Here is an 11013-nt window from a genome sequence, read left to right as displayed (position 1 = left end):
TGGCGCTTACAGCGCTTAATATATTTACCGACAGCCAGAAGAAGACTGTATTGGATTGTAAGAAAGCTTTTACTGAATACTCTCCCAGAGGTAAGGTACACATCGAGGAAGTTAACTTGACAAACGCAAAACCATTCGACGTAATAAAAACTGAATATGTTATTATGTGCGAATATATTTTAAAACTCCTTGTGCTTCGCTTCATATTTGAAACTCCATAAATTTCTCAATGGACAAGATTCTTTAATAACTTTTTTATAATGGACAAGGATATCTTCCTTGTCCATTCCTATAGAGTGAGTTTTTTTTAAGGTTTTGGTATTCTCGATTAACTACTTCTATTTTTCGTATTTGTAAATATCTCAAAATGGCTCAATAATGACTTAAAAAAAGATTAAAAAATGAGTCGTAATTGATCAGAAGTGGGGCTCATAAATGACTCATTTAGAAGAGTCGCGGGTAGGTACCATTTCTCCCGACGAATGTTTAATTTATGATTAGAAAATGAGCACATATATGATCATTTTAATTGTGCAGAATAGTCATAAATGACTCGAATGTGATAAAAAATTTCAAAAAATGCTAGCTGGGTAGCTAGCTTCCTTGAGTGATCTCAAATGAATAAAAACAAAGAATTTGCTGGAAATTTATTTTATGCAAACATTTGAATATAAATACCCAAACGAAAAACGAGTATTGAGGATATTATGCTTTACACCGTGTACTTTAAGTATTGCTGTGCGAAAATTCACAAACACGTGTAAATAAAAATATATATAACAAGAAAAGACAAAATAACGAGCATGTTCATTGGTAGGAAAGTTAACTAGTGATGTATTTTTATTAAACATGTGATAAATAGTATGTAAATTCTAAGAATTTGAAATTTATTACAGTCGTAGGTAGGTAATATGCTTCCAAATAATTTTATGCACTTAAATAGAAAGGCATATCTTGGACATTTTTTAATAAATTTTTTTGCAGTTTTTTATCATTTAAATTTGTTACAAAACCACATATTAAAGAACTTTTCAACAGTATACGTTTGGCAAATCTATATAGTGAGCAATATAATGTTTTGTGTAACTTTGCTAGTAAATTTATAATCAAATTGCACGCATTCAACAATATATCTAGATCATATATAAATAAAATTAAAGAAAGTATTAAAAATAACATAATTTCACCAATTTTGGAAAAAATTGTGGAATTCCTTGAAAAAATGATACGCCAAATATTATTGAGGGATCATTTGTAGATCCCTCAGTAGTAACGAATGTTTCATAACGTTAGTAGATACTTTGAAAAAAAATGGAAGAAATAGAAACCAAAACTGGAATGAAAACTCTCCATTTTATTCTGGGATTAATTTTATGGGATAATCTTGGTTAAAATACAATGCTCAACTTTTCAAAATCTTTTTCTGCAAATTATTATTGCAGGTTTTGCGAAATGAAAAAAAGCGTTACACAAACATCATGCGTGGAGGACATAAATTTAATTAGAAACAGAATACACTATAGAACCAAAATTAGCAATCATTCGTTTTCAAAAACTGGTATAGTATCAGAAAGTATTTTAATACAATACCTTCCTTTCACGTATCAGAAAATTTTTGTGTTGATCTGATGCACGATTTTTATGAAGGAATTTGTCACTATATACTCTCAGAGGCCATGTTATATTTTATTAAAACAATGGGCTATTTTAATTTAGATTCTCTTAATAATCGGTTGCTAACATTTTCATATATAAATCATGATAGGGTAGAGAAAAAATAAATTTTCGATAAAAGAGTTTGAAATCAATAATACCTTATTACAACAAATTGTACGACAAATAGAAGTAGTTAATCGAGAATACCAAAACCTTTAAAAAAACTTACTCTATAGGAATGGACAAGGAAGATATCCCTGACCATTATGAAAAAGATATTAAAGAATCTTGTCCATTGAGAAATTTATGGAGTTTCAAATATGAAGCGAAGCACAAGGAGTTTTAAAATATATTCGCACATAATAACATATTCGCACATAACCTTATGGGATTCTCTCACCCATATTTTTAGTTCAGTTTTTATTACGTCGAATGGTTTTGCGTTTGTCAGGTTAACTTCCTCGAAGTGTACCTTACCTCTGGGAGAGTATTCAGTAAAAGCTTTCTTAGCAGTCTTTTTCTGGCTGTCGGTAAATATATTAAGCGCTGTAAGCGCCATATTTATTCTAATTCAATTTACGCATCCCATTATTGCTCATACTTCTGCCTGGAAGCTTGTGTTATGATTTAGTAAACGGTAGTATAATTCTGCTTCTGTATCTTCAATATAGAATGCCAGACCCACTTTATCCCTCAATTTTTATATATGTATATATGTATATATATATATATATATATATATATATATATTATATATATATATATATATATTATATATATATATATATATATATTATATATATATATATATATATATATATATATATATATATACTATATATATATATATATATATATTATATATATATATATATATATATATATATAATTATATATATATTATATATACATACATACATATATGAGGTAATTTCCATTCAAGCAGTAAACTATAAAGATCTACATTTTCATTTTTATATGGTACAAAATCCTTTAAAGCATATTATAAAAATTGTTATGTAGGAGAAATTACTGAAATGTATATTTTAAAAATGACACAAATTTCCACATCAAATGTATTTTGAAATAAATCACTTTTGAGAATATTCACATTTTACACAAATTATTTAAACATGTTCGATAAAATTCCTTCAATTTTACAAATTGTTTGCAAGAATAAGTTTTTATAACATCTACTGGAGGACCAAGAATAACGTTAAAAGAAATAATATCATAAATCTTGGTATAGTTTTTAAGTTCGAATGCTGAAAAATTAATACTGTAATCTGTAATTACTTTCTGACAACAAAAGAACAATTCTTGGTTATTTGCTTTAATAATATGTTTAATATAATATATATTAATATCCGTAAAAGTGGTAAGTAATAAACAATTCCTTTGTATAATTATAACCAAAAATGTTTACAGTATTAAATAATGCCAGATTAAGTATATTACTATTTGAACTTTCAATAATTAATTCTTTAGCTTTAACATCTACAAGTGGCTTTTTAAAATAATTTTCTTGATAAGATTTTTGTTCCATAACATAATTTGCGTAGCGCATTTGTTGCTTAAAAAAAATGTTTTTTTCTGGAAGTTATTATGTGCGAATATATTTTAAAACCCCTTGTGCTTCGCTTCATATTTGAAACTCCATAAATTTCTCAATGGACAAGATTCTTTAATAACTTTTTTATAATGGACAAGGATATCTTCCTTGTCCATTCCTATAGAGTGAGTTTTTTTAAAGGTTTTGGTATTCTCGATTAACTACTTCTATTTTTCGTACAATTTGTTGTCATAAGGTATTAGTGATTTCAAACTCTTTTATCGAAAATTGATTTTTTCTCTACCCTATCATGATTTATATATGAAAATGTTAGCAACCGATTATTAAGAGAATCTAAATTAAAATAGCCCATTGTTTTAATAAAATATAACATGGCCTCTGAGAGTATATAGTGACAAATTCCTTCATAAAAATCGTGCATCAGATCAACACAAAAATTTTCTGATACTATACCAGTTTTTGAAAACGAATGATTGCTAATTTTGGTTCTATAGTGTATTCTGTTTCTAATTAAATTTATGTCCTCCACGCATGATGTTTGTGTAACGCTTTTTTTTCATTTCGCAAAACCTGCAATAATAATTTGCAGAAAAAGATTTTGAAAAGTTGAGCATTGTATTTAAACCAAGATTATCAAATTCCTTCATAAAAATCGTGCATCAGATCAACACAAAAATTTTCTGATACGTGAAAGAAAGGTATTGTATTAAAATTCTTTCTGATACTATACCAGTTTTTGAAAACGAATGATTGCTAATTTTGGTTCTATAGTGTATTCTGTTTCTAATTAAATTTATGTCCTCCACGCATGATGTTTGTGTAACGCTTTTTTTCATTTCGCAAAACCTGCAATAATAATTTGCAGAAAAAGATTTTGAAAAGTTGAGCATTGTATTTAAACCAAGATTATCCCCTAAAATTAATCCCAGAATAAAATGGACAGTTTTCATTCCAGTTTTGGTTTCTATTTCTTCCATTTTTTCAAAGTATCTACTAACGTTATGAAACATTCGTTACTACCTTGCGACTTAACAACTGAAGCTTTTGCAGTGCAGGCCAAGAAAACCGTATCTAACTTTCGATTTTTGGCGCCATAAATTGCCTTGTATAAAATTTTAAATTTTTTCCTTTTTTATTATTTTATCCATATGTACTAAAACCTCCTCATGAAAATCATCGGTATCAAATTTTTTTTCAATTGAATTTCGATTGGCATTAAGATACCAGAACATTTTTGATGTAATGTCAGTTTTAATGTTCTTAAATACATATTTTATGTCATTTAAAACTTGTGATCTTTCTACAAATGATCCCTCAATAATATTTGGCGTATCATTTTTTCAAGGAATTCCACAATTTTTTCCAAAATTGGTGAAATTATGTTATTTTCAATACTTTCTTTAATTTTATTTATATATGATCTAGATATATTGTTGAATGCGTGCAATTTGATTATAAATTTACTAGCAAAGTTACACAAAACATTATATTGCTCACTATATAGATTTGCCAAACGTATACTGTTGAAAAGTTCTTTAATATGTGGTTTTGTAACGAATTTAAATGATAAAAAACTGCAAAAAAAATTTATTAATAAATGTCCAAGATATGCCTTTCTATTTAAGTGCATAAAATTATTTGGAAGCATATTACCTACCTACGACTGTAATAAATTTCAAATTCTTAGAATTTACATACTATTTATCACATGTTTAATAAAAATACATCACTAGTTAACTTTCCTACCAATGAACATGCTCGTTATTTTGTCTTTTATTGTTATATATATTTTTATTTATACGCGTTTGTGCATTTTCGCACAGCAATACTTAAAGTAAACGGTGTAAAGCATAATACTCAATACTCGTTTTTCGTTTGGGTATTTATATTCAAATGTTTGCATAAAATAAATTTCCAGCAAATTCTTTGTTTTTATTCATTTGAGATCACTCAAGGAAGCTAGCTACCCAGCTAGCATTTTTTGAAATTTTTTATCACATTCGAGTCATTTACGACTATTCTGCACAATTAAAATGATCATATATGTGCTCATCTTCTAATCATAAATTAAACATTCGTCGGGAGAAATGGTACCCTACCGCGACTCTTCTAAATGAGTCATTTATGAGCCCCACTTCTGATCAATTACGACTCATTTTTTAATTTTTTTTAAGTCATTATTGAGCCATTTTGAGATATTTACAAATCATATTATAGTCATTTTTGAGTCTTTTCTGAGTAATTATTAAGTTTGTTACAAACAAATACAATACGTTGATCTTCCGACTGCGCAAAATTTAACTACAAACTAAATTTATAAACAATCATATTCCAAACACCTGGATGACCTATTTATGATTGGTTTTGACTAATTTTTTAATTGTTTTTGAGTAATTTTAAGTGTAAGTCTTGCTATTTCATTACAAACAAAAACAATTACATAAGGAACAATTTCAAATATGACCACAAACCAAAAGGTACTCAATATGAAACTTATACTGAAATTATTGAGTAAATAGTTATATTACATGTTTCATTCATAGGTTCGGTTAATAGGAGGATGTATACTACAAAAATACACCTAGGCTCCTTACCATGAAAAAAGGAACTGAATGAATTATTTTTCAGTGTTCTCGCTAACTTCTAACTTCGACGAATGCCTGGCAGTGGCAAAGAAAGTGCTCCATAGTTTCGCTGTCCTGAATCAGTACTTTAAAATTTTCATAGATGTGCTCGTAATCCTCTATATATATATATATATAATATATATATATATATATAAATATATATATATATATATATATATATAACTTCGACGAACAACTACAATACGATGATCTTCCGACTGCGCAAAATTTTGCGTAGTCGGATTGTATTTGTATTTGTTTGTAACAAACTTAATAATTACTCAGAAAAGACTCAAAGACTATAATATGATTTGTATTCTGCTTTGTACCATTTCTCCCGACGAATGTTTAATTTATGATTAGAAAATGAGCACATATATGAGCATTTTAATTGTGCAGAATAGTCATAAATGACTCGAATGTGATAAAAAAATTCAAAAAATGCTAGCTGGGTAGCTAGCTTCCTTGAGTGATCTTAAATGAATAAAAACAAAGAATTTGCTGGAAATTTATTTTATGCAAACATTTGAATATAAAATACCCAAACGAAAAACGAGTATTGAGGATATTATGCTTTACACCGTGTACTTTAAGTATTGCTGTGCGAAAATGCACAAACGCGTATAAATAAAAATATATAACAATAAAAAACAAAATAACGAGCATGTTTATTGGAAGGAAAGTTAACTAGTGAGTATTTTTATTAAACATGTGATAAATAGTATCTAAATTCTAAGAATTTGAAATTTATTGCAGTCGTAGATAGGTAATATGCTTCCAAATAGTTTTATGCACTTAAATAGAAAGGCATATTTGGACATTTTTTAATAAATTTTTTTTGCAGTTTTTTATCATTTAAATTCGTTACAAAACCACGTATTAAAGAACTTTTCAACAGTATATGTTTGGCAAATCTATATAGTGAGCAATATAATGTTTTGTGTAACTTTGCTAGTAAATTTATAATCAAATTGCACGCATTCAACACATATCTAGATCACATATAAATAAAATTAAAGAAAGTATTGAAAATAACATAATTTCACCAATTTTGGAAAAAATTGTGGAATTCCTTGAAAAAATGATACAATGATCTTTCTACAAATGGATCATTTGTAGAAAGATCACAAGTTTTAAATGACATAAAATATGTATTTAAGAACATTAAAACTGACATTACATCAAAAATGTTCTGGTATCTTAATGCCAATCGAAATTCAATTGGATCATTTGTAGAAAGATCACAAGTTTTAAATGACATAAAATATGTATTTAAGAACATTAAAACTGACATTACATCAAAAATGTATATAATATATATATATATTATATATATATATATATATATATATAATATATAATATATATATATATATATATAATATATATATAATATATATATATAATATAATATATATATATATATATATATATATATATAACTTCGACGAACAACTACAATACGATGATCTTCCGACTGCGCAAAATTTTGCGTAGTCGGATTGTATTTGTATTTGTTTGTAACAAACTTAATAATTACTCAGAAAAGACTCAAAAATGACTATAATATGATTTGTATTCTGCTTTGTACCATTTCTCCCGACGAATGTTTAATTTATGATTAGAAAATGAGCACATATATGAGCATTTTAATTGTGCAGAATAGTCATAAATGACTCGAATGTGATAAAAAATTTCAAAAAATGCTAGCTGGGTAGCTAGCTTCCTTGAGTGATCTTAAATGAATAAAAACAAAGAATTTGCTGGAAATTTATTTTATGCAAACATTTGAATATAAATACCCAAACGAAAAACGAGTATTGAGGATATTATGCTTTACACCGTGTACTTTAAGTATTGCTGTGCGAAAATGCACAAACGCGTATAAATAAAAATATATATAACAATAAAAAACAAAATAACGAGCATGTTTATTGGAAGGAAAGTTAACTAGTGAGTATTTTTATTAAACATGTGATAAATAGTATCTAAATTCTAAGAATTTGAAATTTATTGCAGTCGTAGATAGGTAATATGCTTCCAAATAGTTTTATGCACTTAAATAGAAAGGCATATTTGGACATTTTTTAATAATTTTTTTTTGCAGTTTTTTATCATTTAAATTCGTTACAAAACCACGTATTAAAGAACTTTTCAACAGTATATGTTTGGCAAATCTATATAGTGAGCAATATAATGTTTTGTGTAACTTTGCTAGTAAATTTATAATCAAATTGCACGCATTCAACAATATATCTAGATCACATATAAATAAAATTAAAGAAAGTATTGAAAATAACATAATTTCACCAATTTTGGAAAAAATTGTGGAATTCCTTGAAAAAATGATACAATGATCTTTCTACAAATGGATCATTTGTAGAAAGATCACAAGTTTTAAATGACATAAAATATGTATTTAAGAACATTAAAACTGACATTACATCAAAAATGTTCTGGTATCTTAATGCCAATCGAAATTCAATTGGATCATTTGTAGAAAGATCACAAGTTTTAAATGACATAAAATATGTATTTAAGAACATTAAAACTGACATTACATCAAAAATGTTCTGGTATCTTAATGCCAATCGAAATTCAATTGAAAAAAAATTTGATACCGATGATTTTCATGAGGAGGTTTTATTTAGTACATATGGATAAAATAATAAAAAAGGAAAAAATTTAAAATTTTATACAAGGCAATTTATGGCGCCAAAAATCGAAAGTTAGATACGGTTTTCTTGGCCTGCACTGTAAAAGCTTCAGTTGTTAAGTCGCAAGGTAGTAACGAATGTTTCATAACGTTAGTAGACACTTTGAAAAAAAATGGAAGAAATAGAAACCAAAACTGGAATGAAAACTGTCCATTTTATTCTGGGATTAATTTTAGGGGATAATCTTGGTTTAAATACAATGCTCAACTTTTCAAAAGCTTTTTCTGCAAATTATTATTGCAGGTTTTGCGAAATGAAAAAAAAAGCGTTACACAAACATCATGCGTGGAGGACATAAATTTAATTAGAAACAGTATACACTATAGAACCAAAATTAGCAATCATTCGTTTTCAAAAACTGGTATAGTATCAGAAAGTATTTTAATACAATACCTTCCTTTCACGTATCAGAAAATTTTTGTGTTGATCTGATGCACGATTTTTATGAAGGAATTTATCACTATATACTCTCAGAGGCCATGTTATATTTTATTAAAACAATGGGCTATTTTAATTTAGATTCTCTTAATAATCGGTTGCTAACATTTTCATATATAAATCATGATAGGGTAGAGAAAAAATCAATTTTCGATAAAAGAGTTTGAAATCACTAATACCTTATTAATTTTTAGTACATTGAAATGTAAAGAATAAATTGTGTAAAATGTGAATATTCTCAAAAGTGATTTATTTCGAAATACATTTGATGTGGAAATTTGTGTCATTTTTAAAATATACATTTCAGTAATTTCTACTACATAACAATTTTTATAATATGTTTTAAAGGATTTTGTACCATATAAAAATGAAAATGTAGATCTTTATAGTTTACTGCTTGAATGGAAATTACCTCATTTACATAATCATTTTGAAGGTGATTACATTTAAATATAATTTTTGTCCAAACTATTTTTTTTTTCTATTTAGAACAACTAATAACTATTTAAGTACTTGAAATATTGACTGAAAACCACATAAAAAAATTATTTAAAAATTTCACTGTTGGTGAGCAAGCTATTTTTGAAAATAATCTTAAAAGATGGAAAAATGCAGAGAAACCTATAGCAGATACCAGCTTTAACTCATTGCGCTCGATAGAAGACTTGCCTATTAACACCAAAATTCCATCCCTTATATCGATTTTAAAAGACACTGAGACTGGTAAGCAAATTCAAAAAAAACACATTGGCAAAGTATTTAGATTTGAAAGGATTCAACTGTACAATTTCTGATTGCTCAAATATAGAATTTCAAATTTGTTCAATATTTCCAACGGAATAATTGGTAGGTTAATTGTTTCTTTTTTTACAAATATCAAAACATCTAATATATTTATTTTATTACCATTACTATACTACAGCAAGCGGGGAAAGCTGTACAATAAAATACACAACATTAAACGATATAACAAAATATTGAAAGACGTTGAAAAATAAAATTCAATAGATGAAAGTAAAGAACACGGTAAATTAAAACAACAATTAAAATAAACTTGAAAAGTAATATTTTCTTTATTTACAGATCCGGAATCTGATTGGAAACAGTGTTTAAACCTTTTAAAAAGTGGATACTTATCTCCGAAAGAATTTGACCTATACTGAAGAAAATGTGCTTACTACAGATTTTAACAAATGAAAGAGAAGAAAAGTACATTGGAAATATTGAAGAAGTGACCGGAATATAAAAAAACTTCAGGATATAAATTAGTAAGTATTTCATTGATTAGTTTATGTAGTTATTTATATTTCATTAATTTATTTATAGATATCAATAGTCTTTCAACTAAAGTTTCCAAAGGCTAAAGAATTAAAAACTAAATGGGCAGATTACGAGGGAAAGTTGTTTAGTTTGTTGCGGAATAAAGTCGTTTTTATTCAGTTTCCTTTTAATTTTAGACACAAAAATATTTTGAACGTTTTGGTTTCTTCATCATATATTTTCACCGCCATTAAGTGTAACAATGGAGCCAAACAACGAAAAAAATTCTCGATTATAGATTCTCAAGAATCATTTGCTATAATTGGCAAAAGTTTCAAAGAGCCGGAAACAAAATTGAATTTGCTGAAGCTCCTGTCAATAAGTATACAGCCATTACTTTTAGTGTTAGGTGATTAAGAAGATATCAAAAATATTTCGATATATTTTGATGGAATAAGGTATCCCATGATGACTACCTTAACTACTGTAGATATTTTATTCAAAATAATGTTTGTTTTTAATCTACAGTTTCCAAAACAATCACAAATATTTTATACATTTATTCAAATATTCTTTTTTGAAATGCCCACGGACAAAAAAAAAAAATAAAACTTGCTAGTTTTATAAGTCAATTACTTAACTATTTTTATACCCTTCACTTTCGTGAGAAGGGTATATATAAGTTTGTCATTCCGTTTGTAATTTCTATAATATAATTTTCCGACCCTATAAAGTATATATA

The 11013-nt window shown here is 26.8% G+C and overlaps 1 long non-coding RNA gene across 1 annotated transcript; it reads left to right on the top strand.

Annotated features, from left to right (window-relative positions):
• Nucleotides 1-9520: 9520 nt before the first annotated feature.
• On the top strand, nucleotides 9521-10988 carry LOC124419737. Its single transcript, XR_006940789.1, has 4 exons — nucleotides 9521-9857; nucleotides 9934-10037; nucleotides 10095-10279; nucleotides 10338-10988. It is a non-coding gene; the product is annotated as an uncharacterized LOC124419737 (long non-coding RNA).
• Nucleotides 10989-11013: the final 25 nt, after the last annotated feature.

This window comes from Lucilia cuprina, chromosome 4, assembly GCF_022045245.1.
Source record: "Lucilia cuprina isolate Lc7/37 chromosome 4, ASM2204524v1, whole genome shotgun sequence".
Taxonomy (NCBI): Eukaryota; Metazoa; Arthropoda; class Insecta; order Diptera; family Calliphoridae; genus Lucilia; species Lucilia cuprina.
Note: the sequence above shows the minus strand (reverse complement) of the source record. Positions and strands in the feature narration are given on the sequence as shown.